Source organism: Procambarus clarkii, chromosome 10 (genome assembly GCF_040958095.1).
Source record: "Procambarus clarkii isolate CNS0578487 chromosome 10, FALCON_Pclarkii_2.0, whole genome shotgun sequence".
NCBI lineage: Eukaryota > Metazoa > Arthropoda > Malacostraca > Decapoda > Cambaridae > Procambarus > Procambarus clarkii.
In genome coordinates, this window is record NC_091159.1 from 37,368,065 (window position 1) to 37,387,694 (window position 19,630).

The 19,630-nt window shown below is 43.5% G+C and overlaps 1 protein-coding gene across 1 annotated transcript in view; it reads left to right on the plus strand.

Annotated features, from left to right (window-relative positions):
• The first annotated feature begins 410 nt into the window (after nucleotides 1-410).
• Exn (Ephexin) overlaps nucleotides 411-19,630 on the plus strand; it is a 371,388-nt gene continuing 352,168 nt past the window's right edge. Inside the window, exon 1 of the mRNA XM_069321871.1 lies at nucleotides 411-632. The gene's annotated coding sequence lies outside the window, so the exon portion shown is untranslated. The remainder of the gene's footprint in view (nucleotides 633-19,630) is intronic.

Sequence of the window (19,630 nt, forward strand, 5' to 3'; positions counted from 1 at the left end):
GCAAGGTTGACCGTGGTTCTTCACTAGTAGTGTGGTGTAGGTTGCCTCTCAGAAATTTTAATGGTTTTTATCTCAGGAACATTTGTGGCCTCAGGCGCCTGTCACGTGGATATTCTTTTAAATAATGAACCCTTCTCACTACTGTAAAAGAAAAATATGTGAACAATTTATTGTCATATAATTGAAATGTTGAAGCGAAAACATTTTGCAGTCTAATATGTGACAACCGTTGCAAATTTTTCAAATGTATTGTACAACAGTTGTATTCCTTGCATAGAGGAGCAGTTATTTCTGGGCACTGGACTACAATAGAGGATGGATAGAGGGTATAGAGGGTGATGGGTGGCAGCGGGAGGCAGGTGATGGCAGCATACTGGAGCGAGAGTCAGTGTTGCTGGTGAGGCCGGGCAGAAAGGACCCGGCTGCTGTGTCTCGCCTTCTGCCGGAGTGTTCTCGTTCTCGCCTCCCGTCCTCAGAGCTCTCTCTCGTGCTCCTCACTTCGTGTAACCGGTTACTAATAAGTGCAGTTGCGAGCGTGGTGTCTTGTGTGTATACTGTGTATGTCCACCTTGTAAGGTGCAGTGTGTATACTTTGTGACAAGTGCATGGTTATACCTGGCGTCCGCTCACAGGTAGGTGACGTGAGGCTCTATTGTCCTAACTAACCTAACTAACCTTTCACTATACTCCTCGCATTAAATTGACGAAAATTGCAAATAAATGATGTATCTATTTTAATTACTTCATACTTTAATTAAAAAGCTACATATTTAAAATATTTTGCGAGTAAATGTATATTTATTTATATAGCCTAGCTCCTTCCCACTAAACAAAAAATGTCTATAGAATGCGGACGGTCCCACGTATCAGTACATAGGCCTATAATTAGTAAATTTACGACAGGCCATCTGAGATAACGCAATATTCTCCCGTCAACACTACTGGAAGGTTTATGAAAACAATCCAATTATCACTTCAGCATCATAACTCGCAAAGCGCATCTCTATAACAAGATGAAACCATTTTGCAGGCCTATTGAATGTGAGTGTGAGTGTGATGCATTAAGGGTGAGATAGATGGTTTGTGATAGAAGGCTGAAGGCATGAAGGAATGACAAGCTCCGGAGGCTGGTGAGTGCAGGTGCTGATAAGAGGCGTTGGGAGAAACTTGAGGGTTTCAGGGTTTTGCTCACGTACTTTTGAAGGATGTACTTATGAAGTGTACTTTTTTTTTACACTTTTGAAGTATGCCTCCGGCCCTGAAAATGTAAGTTATTATCATAGAGCAGCGTCATTATGATAACTTCACGTCTTCCCAGCTGTGTGTGTACCAAATTCTCTTATGACACCCGTGATAGATGTGTCATACCGGCACAAGTAGGTATGTCATGCCGGTACCTGTGACAGATGTGGCATAGGTGATTGCACTTGTGATAGGTAAGTCATATCGGCATCTATGGCAGATGTGTCATACTGGTAGCTGTGGAAAGGTGTGTCATACCGGCACCTATGGAAATGTGTCATATCGGCACCTTTGATAGGTGTGTCATACCGGCACTTACGTCAGGTGTGTCATACTGGCATCTATGGCAGGTGTGTCATACCGGGACCTATATCAGGTGTGTCATACCGGCACCTATGATAGGTGTATCATACCGGCACCTATGGCAGGTGTGTTATACCGACACCTATGACAGGTGTGTCATACTGGCACCTATGGCAGGTGTGTCATACCGGCACCTACGTAAGGTGTGTTATACCAGCACCTATGGCAGGTGTTTCATACCGGCACCCATGGCAGGTGTGTCATACCGGTACCTATGGCAGGTGTGTCATACCGGCACCTATGGCAGGTGTGTCATACCGGCACCTATGGCAGGTGTGTCATACCGGCACCTATGAGAGGCGTCACGCTTGAACCTGTGACAGCCGAGATAGAAGCATCGTACTGGCACTTGTGACAGGTGAGACATCCCACTGACAACTATGACAGCTGAGGCAGAGACAATATACTGGCACTGTGACTGGCGAGATAGGCGTCACACTGACACTTATGACAGGTGCGACACCCCACTGACACATGTGACAGCTGAGACAGAGGTGATATGTTGACACTGCGTCTGGCGAGACAGGCGTCAAACTGACACTTGTATTGTTAGACCTCATCATAAAGAATGGAGGTGATGCTACACATTCGTTATTTGTTTACTTCGTGTGTGCCGTCACGCGAGGTTACTGAACTAGCGCAATAAACCCCGCCTTGGCTTACCGTACAGAGCACACAAAGGTAGCTGAGTTAAACACCTGAAGTGTTTTATCCAGTTATGTTTTGAGTAAATGTGATGTGGTTACAAAGTTTATTATTGTTACGGACTGAGAGCCTGGTAGGCTTCTTAAGGTAGGGCCTAGGTCGACGACTGCTCTTTTTTCAGGCAGGCTCATCCAACAAGAGATACGACTGGTGCTTGGTTTGATGCCTCTAAAATCCTGCCTTCTTGTGGAGGAAGGATCTCCGTAGCTCAATCGATAGAGTACTCACCTCTCACCCCAGAGGTCGCGTGTTCGAGGCTCCTATTACCCTGGCGAATGAAATTTACTATTCACATTATTGTTGGATATATGTGTATATATAGGTGTAAGTGCACCACTTGCACCAGAGGTGGTACCCCTTCTAGGTATAGATCAACACGAGAATGTGTAACACAAGTTGGAATCACTTCCTAAATATAAACAAATAAACAAAAGTATCAAAGCAAGAGAAAGGTTAAAAGTTTACTAAATGACTAACTAATTCTTGTAGTAGGCTGGAGGGTCGAGCTTGAATAATGTCTGGCTGGAGCTAGATTTCACTCTGAGGGAAGATAGGTGAAACTGAAGCGACCTTATCACAACATACACAATTCTTAGAAGCATTGACAAAATGGACAAATGTTAAGTATGATAATGGACAGGACGAGGGTATGGATGGGTGAAAACTATAACTCAAAATCAGAATCTTTCTTTAGTAACAAATGGTACAAATAGTTACAATTTTGGTGTACTGAACAGATGTGCAGCAGTGTAAATCAAACTAACCTTTTTAAACCAAATATTTTGCTTACAATTTAATTGACGATATATTGCAGTAAAATTGTTGTAGTTGAGCCAAAATAAGGCACATTTTCGGTGTAAGAATAGCGGGCAAGTGAAATGACTCCGGAGAAAAGGCAGTTGAGGCTAATTCCATTCATAAATTCCTGAGCAGGTATGATAAGCAAAAGTGGTGGGAGCCATTTATCCCGCGACCCTTTGACTGTGTGGGGGTGCTTTGTTGTGCTTTACTCTCTCAGTACACGACCACCTGTCAGCCTTCACTCCTCTTCGTGCTGGCCACAGATGACTGCACAGGCCGCTCTGCTCTTGTACGTAGAGTAGTGTATTATCTCACGAGGGCTATAGATGCTTCCCTTGAGTGCAGGCGATGAGTCACAATAACGTGACTAAAGTATGTTGACCAGACCACACACTAGAAGGTGAAGGGACGACGACGTTTCGGTCCGTCCTGGGCCATTCTCAAGTCGAGTCAATCATTCTCACACTCGACTTGAGAATGATCCACGACGGACCGAAACGTCGTCGTCCCTTCACCTTCTAGTGTGTGGTCTGGTCAACATGCTTCCCTTGATTTCCGTGTTTAGACTACGCTCTACACACCGTAAATTCACACACATAAATCCCTGCTGTGGCTGCTGCTGCTGCTGCTGCTGCTACGACCAACCTAACTACGATTTTCCAGTTTATACTTTTTTGGGGGCTTATATGCTCTCTTCTTTTTATAGTTTCTTTAGATTTCAATATCACCATCTTATAACAGTGGTATATGTGTAGTTTATTTATCTGTGCATTGATTTATAGAGCTGTTATTCGTTGTAGATTACTAGTGGTGAAAAAATAACGCTTGTACCCCGACTGTGTCGTATAGTATCCTAGCATCTCCAAAACTTGAAATGTTACTGGGAGCCCTCATGTGAGCAGGCATCCTAACATAGCCGACTCATGTGAGCAGGCATCCTAACATAGTCTACGTAATATTCACCGGGCCCAAAATAACATACCTCGCCAGAAATGTACTAGTTGCCCTTCGTTTCGTTCATGTAGATATTCTTTCGCGATTACTAATTACATTATGATATGCTCTTATAGTGCAATATATACATAATAAATAAGTCACATCTGTGAACTGGAAGCCTAGCTTGCCAATATACACAACAGGAAGAATTACGCCAGCACCACGGTGTCGTCTTGGAGCCACAAAACTATGCGAGGCGTCCAGGAAAACCTGGAATTTAATGGCGGGTAATGTCAGTTCGACTAACTGTTGGTATAATTCTTAATAAATTGTGTAATGTGCTTAGTTTAACGCATTTGCGTTCTGTTCCTGAACATATTATGTGTCTATGTAACCTTATTTCCACCAAGGCTCACAAGATATCAATCTATTCTCATAACCGAGGATATCAACATAACCCCTCACATCCCAGTATATCAATCTAACCTTCACACCCAAGATATCAATCTAACCTTCACACCCAGGATATCAACCTAACCTTCACCCCAAGATATCAACCTAACCCTCACAACACTGGTTAACTCTCACAACTCAGGATGTCAACCTAACCCACAGGTTACAACACAATCGCTATGATAACCAAACCATGAGTCTTTATCCACAGTTGTGAGGATTCACAACCGCGTATCCACTACCCTCAATTAATCGTTTCCACTGGTCACTAAATTACCGTAATTTGGCACGGTTAACAAGTCTCTCTGTCGCCACAATAGAATTCAAAGTACATTCACTCCAGAATTAATGATGTCACTATAACTCACTATTCTGTATTTCACGGTCACTAGGCTACTTCCACTTCATAAACAACACTTAATGTTTCACTGTATCCCACCAGTTTTATATTCACGTTTATCCAGCAACTTACTGGTAACTTTGTAGAGCAGAAAACTAACTCCAGTTCCTAGCCCAAGTCGGCGGCATACCTAACCGGCATCAACTAACCAGTACTGTAACAGTCCCCCACCTGCTGCCTCACACCAGTACTGTAACAGTCCCCCACCTGCTGCCTCACACCAGTACTGTAACAGTCCCCCACCTGCTGCCTCACACCAGTACTGTAACAGTCCCCCACCTGCTGCCTCACACCAGTACTGTAACAGTCCCCCACCTGCTGCCTCACACCAGTACTGTAACAGTCCCCCACCTGCTGCCTCACACCAGTACTGTAACAGTCCCCCACCTGCTGCCTCACACCAGTACTGTAACAGTCCCCCACCTGCTGCCTCACACCAGTACTGTAACAGTCCCCCACCTGCTGCCTCACACCAGTACTGTAACAGTCCCCCACCTGCTGCCTCACACCAGTACTGTAACAGTCCCCTGTTACCACCCTTGAGACTAAATAAGGTTCTTCTCCCCGCAGTGCAATAAAAGATAATAAATCGGCCTTGCCAACAACTGTCTAGGGGTAAATATAAATCACTGCATAAAAATGGAGAACAATATATTTATGCTAAGGGGGACAATATGTCAACACTTAATGTATAAATAATAACCAGAAATATTCTTCAGCATGCAAATCATAGAATAACCTCCTTATTGAGACATGAGCACTATCACTAAGACATGGATTAATTAGAGAGATATATACAATATGATCTAACCAGATAATTAACATTTATATGGGCTAAAATAACAGTGACCAATGACTTAACTTAAACCATGACTCCTCATGACCGCTGCCGCCACGCTTCTGCCCACGCCTTGGACCGCAGGCCAAGCGTCTACCAAAAAATCAACTAACCGTCCACACAAAACATTGTGGAAAATCTAATAATAAAACGCAGCACTAATATTCAAAACATTGTTAAACTAAAGAATAGTAAACACTGGTACAACATTCTATATAATAATACAGAAACCAAATATGGGCATAATTTAAGGTGAAACTATAAACACTCAATTGACAACAATGTTCCCACACTGGCCATATCCAAATATGGTCAACTGCCCACACGGAGAAACTACATGAGAAATTAACACCAAAAGCCTCACACAATATAATGTAACTCATGCACACTACTGCATGCTATAATATATATATATAACATACAAATCTTATATCATACAACTAGATGCTATATTAAAGAACAAGACAATAAAGTAATATGAGAATCAAGAGTAATGCAGAATCCTAGTGAGATTCGTAACATCCCCCACCTGCTGCCTCACACCAGTACTGTAACAGTCCCCCCACCTGCTGCCTCACACCAGTACTGTAACAGTCCCCCACCTGCTGCCTCACACCAGTACTGTAACAGTCCCCCACCTGCTGCCTCACACCAGTACTGTGTGTCCAGGAAGTTGAAGTAGTGACCACACTTCTCCAGGTATGCACCTGTCTCGCGTTATAGCAATCAGGATCTTGGGAAAGTGGCGGTAATGGCCCAAACTTTGCCAGAAGTTAACAATCATTGTACCGCTATGATTGTTGTAGATTGTGATTATAGCTAACAGGTGTGTAGAGCTAACTGGTTCTTTGGCTCGCTGAAACCCAATGAGCCGAATATAATGTACACCATTAGCACCGTAGAAGGGTACATGTTTATGTGTTTACAGTGATATATCAATATAACCAGTTTTATTTAAAAACAGAAATAGAAACGAATACTTACTGTATGAGAACCAGTCGCTATAAGATAATCAGTCGTTATATGTAAACCAGTTATTATATGAGAATATTCGCTATATGAGAACCAATCGCTGTATGGAAATAGTCGCTTTTTGTAGTCATAATTAGTTAACCTTGTCAGAAAGACAGAAAAGTGGTTCCTAGAAATATTCAATGACTATAACAAAAAGTGCCTCAACGGGAACAGATATAAATGCCTCACCAGGAGCAAATATATAAGTGTCTCCACAGGCGGGCGTGAGTATATATCAGTTGCGGGTATTAAAACTTATATATATACAAACATATACATAAAAGATCACATTAGAGACGAATTAGAGGGCGCAGGAACCAGGCAGACCTAGATATCCAGAAACACCGCCCCTCCACACCAACACAACTGGCGAGTCGAAGCCTATTCTTCTCAAGTGGTCAAAAAATTATATATATATTCGCTTCAGCCTACAGTTTAGACCTATTGTCTTGTGTATGATCCTCTGTCCTGTGTGATTGAATACCAGCAGCATCCTCACTCTTATAAGACCTAATTGAATTCCTCAGATTAGGCTAAATTGTAATTAAATTTTGTCATTAAAGATAATAATAATAATAAGTCAAAAACTTAGACGAGGCGTGATAAGTAGGATCTCAAACCTGTGAATATTATGACATCATACACCTTGTGCACGCCTTATATATAAAACACAAAATTGAATACCTTATTATCGTTGGGTTAGATTAGGCTAGGTCAGACTAGACTAGGTTAAGTTAGGTTAGATTAGACTAGGTTAAGTTAGGTTAGGCTAGGCTGGACTGGGTTAGGCTTGTTTATAGAGTAGCGACAAAGTAAGGGGTACATACTTGTCTCAGGTCTTAGACCCGAGTCAGCCTCCAACGCTTGAGTTAAGTTATACCATGTGAATCTGAAAGCTAACAAGCCACAGGTGGATGATGTGATGAAATATAATGGATGAAGGTAGTTTGAGCTGAATATCTCCAACCAACAGAGATAAATATTGGTAGGTATTTACTCAGAACCTGAGAACGTGCTCTTATATCTGAAGATGTAGGAGATAGCCTAGCACCATATAGGTCTTACATGCCATGGCTAGATCAGACCTGCTGCTTCAGACTGATACACGCACATAGACTCACCTTCAGGCTCCCTAAGGTGGATTAGGAGCTCAACCTTACATGAGGCTCACGTAAGGCTCCTAAGCTCTATACCTGAGGTTCCCAAGCTCTACACCTGAGGCTCCCAAGCTCTACACATGAGGCCCCCAAGCTCTACACCTGAGGCTCCCAAGCTCTACACCTGAGGCTCCCAAGCTCTACACATGAGGTCCCCAAGCTCTACACCTGAGGCTCCCAAGCTCTACACCTGAGGCTCCCAAGCTCTACACACTTCAGACTCCCAAGTTCTACACATGAGGTTCCCAAACTCTACACATGAGGCTCCCAAGATCTACACACTTGAGGCTCCTAAGCTCTATACACCTGAGGCTCCCAAGCTCTACACACTTGAGGCTCCCAAGCTCTACGCACAAGGCTACCAAGTTCTACACACTTGAGGCTCCCAAGCTTTACACATGAGACTCCTAAGCTCTACGCCTGAGGCTCCCAAGCTCTACACACATGAGACTTCCAAACCCTTCACACAAGAGGCTCTCAAGCTCTACACCTGAGATTCCCAAGCTCTACACACATGAGGCTCCCAAGCTCTACACCTGAGGCTCCCAAGCTCTACACACATGAGGCTCTCAAGCTCTACACCTGAGGGTCCCAAGCTCTACACATGAGGCTCCCAAGCTCTACACCTGAGGCTCCCAAGCTCTACACATGAGGCTTCCAAGTTCTACACACTTGAGGCTCCCAAGCTCTATACACTTGAGGCTCCCAAGCTCTACACACTTGAGGCTCCCAAGCTCTATACACTTGAGGCTCCCAAGCTCTATACACTTGAGGCTCCCAAGCTCTATACACTTGAGGCCCCCAAGCTTTATACACTTGAGGCTCCCAAGCTCTACACCTGAGGCTCCCAAGCTCTACACCTGAGGTTATTAAGCTCTACACACATGAGGCTTCCAAGCTCTACACCTGAGATTCCCAAGCTCTACACACCTGAGGCTCCCAAGCTCTACACCTGAGACTCCCAAGCTCTACACCTGAGGCTCCCAAACTCTACACCTGAGACTCCCAAGCTCTACACATGAGGCTCTCAAGCTCTACACCTGAGACTCCCAAGCTCTACACATGAGACTCAAGCTCTACGCATGAGGCTCCCAAGCTCTACATCTGAGACTCCCAAGCTCTACACCTGATGCTCCCAAGCTCTCCACCTGAGACTCCCAAGCTCTACACATGAGACTCAAGCTCTACACATGAGGCTCCCAAGCTCTACACATGAGGCTCTCAAGCTCTACACCTGAGACTCCCAAGCTCTACACATGAGACTCAAGCTCTACACCTGAGGCTCCCAAGCTCTACATCTGAGACTCCCAAGCTCTACACCTGAGGCTCCCAAGCTCTACACCTGAGACTCCCAAGCTCTACGCATGAGACTCCCAAGCTCTACACCTGAGGCTTCAAAGCTCTACACCTGAGGCTTCAAGTTCTACACATGAGGCTCCCAAGCTCTACACACGAGACTCCCAAGATCTACACACCTGAGGCTCCCAAGCTTTACACACCTGAGGCTCCCAAGCTCTACACATGAGGCTCCCAAGCTCTACACATGAGGCTCCCAAGCTCTACACATGAGGCTCCCAAGCTCTACACATGAGACTCCCAAGCTCTATACACAAGGCTCCCAAGCTCTACACACACGAGGCTCCCAAGCTCTACACACACGAGGCTCCCAAGCTCTACACCTGAGGCTCCCAAGCTCTACACCTAAGGCTCCCAAGCTCTACACCTAAGGCTCCCAAGCTCTACACCTGAGACTCTCAAGCTCTACACCTAACCAGATGTAAAACATGATATGTAAGTAGACGGGTATTGTGCATATATGTTGCCACTTAGAGTGTCAACAGGTGTGTTGACACCTGTGACACCTGTTGACACCTGTGACACCTGGCTTGGGGTGCCAGGCATGGTCACAGTATAAATTCCTGTAGTGAATCTTAGTGCCGCGGGCTGCCTGCTGATTAGTTGGTAACACATGAGAGTCGATGCGTCACTGGCACCCAGCGTGGCTCTAAGGCCAACTGGTTAGGCCAGACTGAATATGGTGGTGGTGGTGGTGGGGGGGGGGGGGTGATGATCCCCTTGTTTCAAGACATGAGTGAGTTCCGCTAATGGTATAGCATTAGCTGACACACACACACACACACACACACACACACACACACACACACACACACACACACACACACACACACACACACACACACACACACACACACGAGGGATGGGATATGAAGAGTTTTACCCTGTCTACGTGAGGCCAGTCTTAGAGAATGCCGCCCCATCATGGAGTCCACACCTGAAGAAACACATAAGGCAATTGGAAAATGTTCCGAAGTTTGCAAAGAGACTCGTCCCAGCGTTACGAGGGATGGGGGTATGAAGAGCGCCTGAAGGAATTGAGCCTTACGACACTAGAAAAAAGAAGGGAGAGTGGGGATATGATAGGAACTTATAAAATACTCAGGGGGATTGACAGAGTGGACATAGACGAAATGTTCACACGGAATAGTAACAGAACGAGGGGACATGGGTGGAAGCTGGAAACTCAGATGAGTCACAGAGATGTTAGGCAGTTTTCTTTTAGCGTGAGAGTAGTGGAAAAATGGAATGCACTTAAGGAGCAGGTTGTGGAAGCAAATACTATTCATAATTTTAAAACTAGGTATGATAGGGAAATAGGACCGGGGTCATTGCTGTAAACTACCGATGGCTGGAAAGGCGGGATCCAAGAGTCAATGCTCGATCCTGCAGACACAAATAGGTGAGTGCACACACTACGGGGTCTGGTAGCTGAGCGGACGGCGCGCAGGACTCGTAATTCTGTTGCCTGGGTTCCATTCCCGGACCAGGCAGAAACAATTGGGCAAAGTTTATTTCACCCTGATGCCCCAGTTACCTAGCAGTAAATAGGTACCTGGGAGTTAGACAGCTGTTACGGAGCTGCTTCCTGGCTGTGTGTGGGGGGGGGGTTAGTTAGTAAATAGTTAGTTACAGTTGATTGATTGACAGTTGAGAGGCGGGCCGAAAGAGCAGAGCGCAACCCCCGCATGCACAACTAGGTGAATACACACACGCACACACACACACAATGAAGCAATATGAAGTAGTTTAAAAACTTTATTTCAGAAGAGAACACTATGGGGAACTTAGCAAGTTCTTTAACTAGTCTGAGTTGAAAGACTTGTTGTTAGGCAAGAAAGTAAATGAGACTGTGCCAAGCTTTGCTAGATACATGATGAAGGTAAACAAAGATTTATACAAAAGCAGAGATGCAGAACTAGAAAACATGATTGCTTCACCAGAAGTTGTGAGAGGGTCAGAGACCAAAAACAAACTCTTGTAACCAACATAGGAAGAGTCAAACCCTCAAACATACCAGGAATACAAAGACGCAAGAAACAGCTCCACAGCTGTTAGAAGAGAGCCAGAAAAAAATATTGAGAAAGGGATAGCTAACATATATAAAACAGAACCAGGCCTATTCTATAAATTAATTAAAAATAAATTTGCAGGTAATGGATAATATTCAGAAGGTGAAAATGGGGGAACAGATTCACGGAGAATGAAAAGGAAATGTGTGAAACACTAAACGAACAGTTTCAAAGTGTGTTTGTGAAAAGTAAAGTTTTTAGAGTACCAGACACAATTCGAATTTGAGAGAATAAGTTGGACGAGTCTCGAGACGAAGTGGAAAACATGCTCAGGGAGCTGAGTGGGAACAGCACTTGGCCCAGATGGAATGTCACCTTGGGCTGTGAGAGTGCCCACCTGAACTTAATAGTTTTCAGTCATCTTCATGTACAGGAGTTTTAGCATACATGTGGAAAAGGCCAAACATTGTTCCAATCCGCAACAGTGGTAGCAGAGAAGACCCGTTTAATTAATTATAGACTTGTATCGTTGGCAAGCGTAGAAGTCAAAATATTAGAGAAAATACTTGAAAATAAAAGGGAAGAACACCTGGAGAGTAATGACATAATAACGGACAGACAGTATGGGTATTGAACAGGAAGATCCTGTGTAACAAATCTATAACAAATCTAGTTACTATGCTAGAGCCACAGAGATTTTACAGACAGGAGATGGTTGGGTTGACTGCATTTATCTGGACCTAAAAATGGCTTTCGACAGTGTCCCATATAAGAAGTTATTCTGGAAACTGGAACATACTGGAGGAGTGACAGGGGCGTGGATGAATAATTTGATGACAGAAAAATGAGGGGGGTAATAAGAGGCAATGTATAAGACTGGAGAAAAGTTACTAGTGGAGTACCACAGGGTTCAGTTCTTGCACCAGCAATCTTCATTGTCTATATAAACGATCTACCAGAAGGAATACAGAAGTATATATATATACAGAAGTATAGGGAAAGCCGGCGGCTGAGCGGACAGAACACTGGACGCGTGATCCTGTGGTCCCGGGTTCGATCCCGGGCGCCGGTGAGAAACAATGGGCAGAGTTTCTTTCACCCTGATGCCCCTGTTACCTAGCAGTAAATAGGTACCTGGGAGTTAGTTAGCTATCACGGGCTGCTTCCTGGGGGTGGAGGCCTGGTCGAGGACCGGGCCGCGGGGACACTAAGCTCCTAAATCCTCTCAAGATATATGAACATATTAGCCGATGGTGCTAAGCTACTATGGAAGTTAAAAAACTTACACGAAATTAAATTAAATGAACTATCAGGAAAAGCGCCAAGCCATTACGACTATATATCACAGGGAAGGGGTCAGGATGAGGATTTGGGATGGGACGGGGGGAAGGAATAGTGCCCAACCACTTGGACCGTCGGGGATTGAACGCCGACCTGCATGAAGCGAGTGCATAGAACAACACTTGGCAAATGCAAATTAATGTGAATAAATGCTGCGTAGGAGAGGATAGGCCACACAACCTACAGATTATATGAAAAAGCTTTAAAGAATTCTGATAAAGAAAGCGATCTAGAGGTGGCTGTGGATGGGAAACTCTCACCTGAGGACCAGGTGAAGAACATGGTGCACGGAGCCTATGTTATGCTTTCCAACTTGAGAATCTCTTTTAATTGCATGAATGCTGAAATACTAACGAAACTGTTCATGACGTTTGTGAGACCAAAATAGTAATATGCAGCAGAGGTTGTATGCATATTCCAATTTGCATACAACCGCTCTTGCATACAATATCTCCTGGGGATATTCCTATATCTCAAGAAGCACATCAATAAACTGGAAAAGGTGTAAAGACATGCTATACAATGGCTTCCAGAACTGAAAAATAAAGAGCGACGACGAGAGGTTAGAGGCGTTAAATATGTCAAAGTTAGACCATAGAAGAAAAAGAGGAGATATGATCACTATATACAAAATCGAAACAGGAATCGATAAAATTGACAGAGAAGAATTTTGTAAGACTTCAACTTCAAGAACACGAGGACATAGGTCCATTATTAAGGAAGGGAACTATCAGGGGGGAAAGCGCCAAGCCATTACGACTATATAGCACTGAGAAGGGGTCAGGATAAGGATTTGGGATGGGACGGGGGAGGGGGGGGGGAGGAATGGTCCCCAACCACTTGGACGGTCGGGGATTGAACGCCGACCTGCATGAAGCGAGACCGTCGCTCTACCGTCCAGCCCAAGTGCTTGAGTGCTCATTATTAAGGAAACAAAGTTGCCGAAACAAATGTGAAAGTTCACTTTTGCAAACAGAGTATAAGACGGTTGGAACAAGTTAAGTGGTAAGGTGGTGGAGGCCAAAACCGTCACTAGTTTCAAAGCGTTATACGACAAAGAGTACTGGGAAGACGGGACACCACGAGCGTGGCTCTCATCCTGTAACCACACTTAAGTAATTACATATTCGGGTTCGTTCTCGACTCACAATCAGAAATTTCGGGTTCGAATCTCGGGCGAGACGGAAATGGTTGAATGCGTTTCCTATCAACTTATGGCACTGTTCACCTGGCAGCGAGTAGGTAGTCAGGAGTTAGTGTGCTTGTTGTGGGGTTATATCCTGGGGAGGGTCAGTAGTGCGACCTTGGGGGACCTCAATATAAGCTTAGTGTATCCAGTACAGTACCGCTGGACCACACTGACTCTACAAAAAGGTTGGAAGTCGTGAGACCCTTAACCCAACCCCCAACAACACTTGCAGCCCTGGCTGTCTGGGTTCGAATCCTTCAGGGGTGTATATATATATATATATATATATATATATATATATATATATATATATATATATATATATATATATATATATATATATATATATAAGGCGGGGGTCCAAAGTTAAGAGGTTGATGGTGAAGGGACAAATATAATGGTAAACACAGAGACAGACACTGAGAGTGTTGTGAGGAGTAAGGTAGGAGGAGGGTGCTGCTGTAGACCACAACAAAGGGTGTTCCCTCAGCTGGTATGAATGAGAAAAGAGATGACCCATCACGTCTACTACGGCCCGCGTACACCTTGCCTCACACACTATTACTTTACGCCTCTAATCCTCACCTCTTTATTCCAGTGGTCTTCCTCTACGGGGTTAACCAGTAAAGAGCTTGTAACCTATGACCTCGCGTGACCTCACACCACTGTTGCCTGGGAGAACTTTAGCAGAGTGAGAAGTATCTATACACAGCCACTCTCATCCTCACTTCTCTGCACTCTTTCCTTACACCATATTCTTGGTCTGCCCCTTCCACTACTTCCTTCTTTCCTCGGTAACTATTGGCCTTTATTTGAACGGCATCTATAGCCTAGTACTCACCTAGTTGTGCTTGCGGGGGTTGAGCTCTGGCTCTTTGGTCCCGCCTCTCAACTGTCAATTAACTGGTGTACAGATTCCTGAGCCTACTGGGCTCTTATCATATCTACATTTCAAACTGTGTATAGAATCTGCCTCCACCACATCACTGCCTAATGCCTTCCATCTCTTAAATACTCTGACCTGAAAAAAATATTTCTAATGTCTCTGTGGTTCATTTGGGTACTAAGTTTCCACCTGTGTCACCTAGTTCGTGTTCCACCTGTGCTGAAGAGTTTTGTCTTTTTCCACCCTGTCAATTCTCCAGAGAATATTATAGGTGGTGATCATGTCTCCCCTTACTCTTCTGTCTTCCAGGGCCGTGAGTGGGGTTACGACTAGTTCTATTTATCAGTGTAATTAATCGTTCTTGTGAAGTAGTTTGCTCCTAGTGTGAAGATGTTTAGCCACAACACTACGACTACGGAGGCTCGGGCACGCCGCACCACTCACAACACCCAAGACCACCTCACAACACCCAAGACCACCTCACAACACCCGAGACCACCTCACAACACCCGAGACCACCTCACAACACCCAAGACCACCTCACAACACCCGAGACCACCTCACAACACCCGAGACCACCTCACAACACCCAAGACCACCTCACAACACCCAAGACCACCTCACAACACCCAAGACCACCTCACAACACCCAAGACCACCTCACAACACCCGAGACCACCTCACAACACCCAAGACCACCTCACAACACCCAAGACCACCTCACAACACCCGAGACCACCTCACAACATCCGAGACCACCTCACAACACCCAAGACCACCTCACAACACCCGAGACCACCTCACAACACCCGAGACCACCTCACAACACCCAAGACCACCTCACAACACCTGTGGGAACCGACCTGTGAGATTTATATTTATTTGATTTATATGAATTTATATTTACGTTAATTTATATACTTCGATAGCAATTTGTATAATGATAAGTGGACTGTATTTCTGCAATAATCTCTTAATCTCACAAATCGATCCTCTACACATTAGGGGGGGTTTATATTACACATATGCAGCCAATCAAATTACAGTAATAGCTACATACATTGATGAGGTTCCTTCTCTTATAGTACAGCAGGTTAGTCCACCAGGTATAACTAGAGTGTAGACACCAAATTATCCTCTTTGAGGTAGCTTCTATCACCCAGTAACTGGTGCACATAATCTTGCATCCTCGTCTTGACCTGTCAAAAGTGCGCTAGCTGTGAAGCCAGAATCCTATATATGACAAGCTATATCAGAGAAAACACTATACAGTACATGGAACATTAAAGACCTGGCTTAATTACCTTTAGTATGAGGCGATTTCGCGTTCTAACCGGCTAACCCTATATCCTGACATTAATGGCCATAAATGAATGATAAACGGGTTTCGGATAGACACTTAACTTGAATTTGTAGACAGCGTGTTGACAATGGTACACCTTTGGGTTCCATAACACTACGTCCAAGTAAATTTAACAGGAGCCGAATTTGCTCCCGTGTGAGCCTCTGGTCTCAATAAACAACAATGGCTGTTTAACACTCCATTCTATTGACGTTACTGGCCGACATTGTCCAGAATGATAGGAGCCGTACTCGCTCCACACGTCTCGGAGGTGACACAACAATGGCTGCCCCCCTCCTCACTCTGACGCCTGGCTTACATTGTCCACATTTCAGAAAGTGATAGAAGGGTCACATTTACTCTACTTTAATATTGATAATTAAGTTAATTTATATAAGATGTTTTTATGATGGTAAAGTCCAAAGACTAATGTATTTAAGAACAATTCCCAGCAGAATAGCTGGTGAATTATAATAGTATGTGGTGATGATATCCCGTTTTCTATAGACGGTAATTCCACTACAAGTTACGTTTTCTATGGGTAACTTGTTGGTAATACAGCAGCACTTATTATCTGTCTGTATGATATTAAATGGTGTCGGATTTTCCGACATAATTCCCCAGGGGGCTGCTCACGGGTCGAAGTCCTAATTAGAACAGACGAACACCGATACTCCTCCTTCGAATTATTAGATTAATTTGATGTTAGTAGTTAGTAATCACACATTTGTGTGTCTGTTCGTACAGGACGGATGTCCCGTACTAGAGTTGCAGGGGTTAGAAGTCTAATGCGATTTCATTTCCCTGTCAACTCTTGAAAGGCTAATATTCAAGCCTTATTACATATTATTTAACCCAGAAGACTGGATGTGATCAAGTACTACAGTCAAGTATGATTCAGGGACTGCAGTGAGATCAGTGACATTAGATATAACTTGAAGTTTGTTCAGGTAACTGGTCACTGATATATAAACACTGAGGCCCATGGAATACATCTTGATTAAATAATAAATGTATCAAATCAGTCATCATATTTATTGGGGTTTAATTTAGTTAATTGATTCAGAAGATTGAATAGCTCATCATTAAAGTAAAGTATGGTTCTGAGACTGCAGTGGGTTCAGTGACATTGGTCGCAGTGACTTGTAGCTGTTTTAGGCTACTGTTCACTGATTTGCCACTGAGGCCTCATGAACTCATCTTCAGCTTCAAATGATGATACTAACATCAACCTCTGTTACTATAGTCAGCTGTAATCTCCTTAGTATAATGCTACTGGAGAAATATAATCAGCTGACAAATTTAGATTTCTACTGGTATTGTTTATCTGCAGGCATAGGTCTCCTCAGGCTTGATACTGGGCCTGAGAGTAATTTACCTCCTGCAGAGTTTAACATGGTTATACCCTGATATTTAGTAGGGCTACCGATGAATCGATGACAATAGTCTGTCCCTACAAGGACAGCCATTTGGCATTTGATTTGCTCAAATTTACCTGCAGCTGCTTGATAATAGCTTTCCAGGTCAGCATAATCAACTGTTGATTGTTGTGACAAATCTTCACATTTCTTGATCTGTCTTGTTAAGTGGCCTTTAAGACCTGCAAGGGTTCTTTTCATTCTCCCTGCATTATCCATACTGGCTCGTTGGTGAAGCCTTGTGGGGCTTGTACTTGGGCTGCTCATAATACTGAACAAGCTCTAATGGAAGCCTAGGGTAAATTCTGCACTCACTAGGCAATAATCCTACCTCTACTAGAGGTTAGCACTTAAAATTAATACACATTATATATATACAATCATACACACTAATGATTTGAGTGATAAACCAGTGTCACTGGAAGTACCTTTAGGTTAGCTCTTCTATATCACCCTAGGATGGTAGAGACACTAATTAATCACTCAAAGGTGTAATGATCATAAGTAAATTATTATATATACAACTCAACTCGAGTTGATAAAAATTACACCCAAAATAGGGTCTGGACCATTCATTAATGGTGTTAGGTTGTTGAATATAGTACAACTGACTATGGTAATAATGGGACTAGGATGAACGATAATAGTTCAACTAGTCAATGGTTAATATCCTACCCTGTTGTGGGTTGGCAATTAGTAAATATTATATTGAGAACACTAGTGCAATATATATTAAATAATTCTCTATTTTGGAGAAATAATATACACAATTATTGATAATAGCCTCTTAATTAGCCTCTATGAAACTTCTAATATTATCTAGAAGTATTAAATATTATTAGTGACCTCGCGAAATAAAGTCCACAAAATTCGTAGATAATCTCTCGCGAAATGTAACACCACGAAATCCGTGAACAATCTCGCGAAGACACAGTCACTAATTTGGCTGGATTCTATATTAGCGCTGTCATTTCACGAAATAACACGCCACCAAATATCTGTGGGTGTGCATGAAACCGCTGACGAAGGCTGAACTGGGCTGAGGGAGGCTCCTGAGCTCCCACGAGGCTTCGCTGCTGTCTTGACTGGCTTTGTTTAAATAACACTGCACTAGTATATTTAATGAATCCACTGGTTTGGTTAACTGGTTCATCCGGTACTAAGATGACCAAATGTGGGTTCAAAGGACCGAATATTCCGGTTCCGAAGGTCCAAATAATCCGGTTCGAAGGACCAAATAATGTGGGAACCGACCTGTGAGATTTATATTTATTTGATTTATATGAATTTATATTTACGTTAATTTATATACTTCGATAGCAATTTGTATAATGATAAGTGGACTGTATTTCTGCAATAATCTCTTAATCTCACAAATCGATCCTCTACACATTAGGGGGGGTTTATATTACACATATGCAGCCAATCAAATTACAGTAATAGCTACATACATTGATGAGGTTCCTTCTCTTATAGTACAGCAGGTTAGTCCACCAGGTATAACTAGAGTGTAGACACCAAATTATCCTCTTTGAGGTAGCTTCTATCACCCAGTAACTGGTGCACATAATCTTGCATCCTCGTCTTGACCTGTCAAAAGTGCGCTAGCTGTGAAGCCAGAATCCTATATATGACAAGCTATATCAGAGAAAACACTATACAGTACATGGAACATTAAAGACCTGGCTTAATTACCTTTAGTATGAGGCGATTTCGCGTTCTAACCGGCTAACCCTATATCCTGACATTAATGGCCATAAATGAATGATAAACGGGTTTCGGATAGACACTTAACTTGAATTTGTAGACAGCGTGTTGACAATGGTACACCTTTGGGTTCCATAACACTACGTCCAAGTAAATTTAACAGGAGCCGAATTTGCTCCCGTGTGAGCCTCTGGTCTCAATAAACAACAATGGCTGTTTAACACTCCATTCTATTGACGTTACTGGCCGACATTGTCCAGAATGATAGGAGCCGTACTCGCTCCACACGTCTCGGAGGTGACACAACAATGGCTGCCCCCCTCCTCACTCTGACGCCTGGCTTACATTGTCCACATTTCAGAAAGTGATAGAAGGGTCACATTTACTCTACTTTAATATTGATAATTAAGTTAATTTATATAAGATGTTTTTATGATGGTAAAGTCCAAAGACTAATGTATTTAAGAACA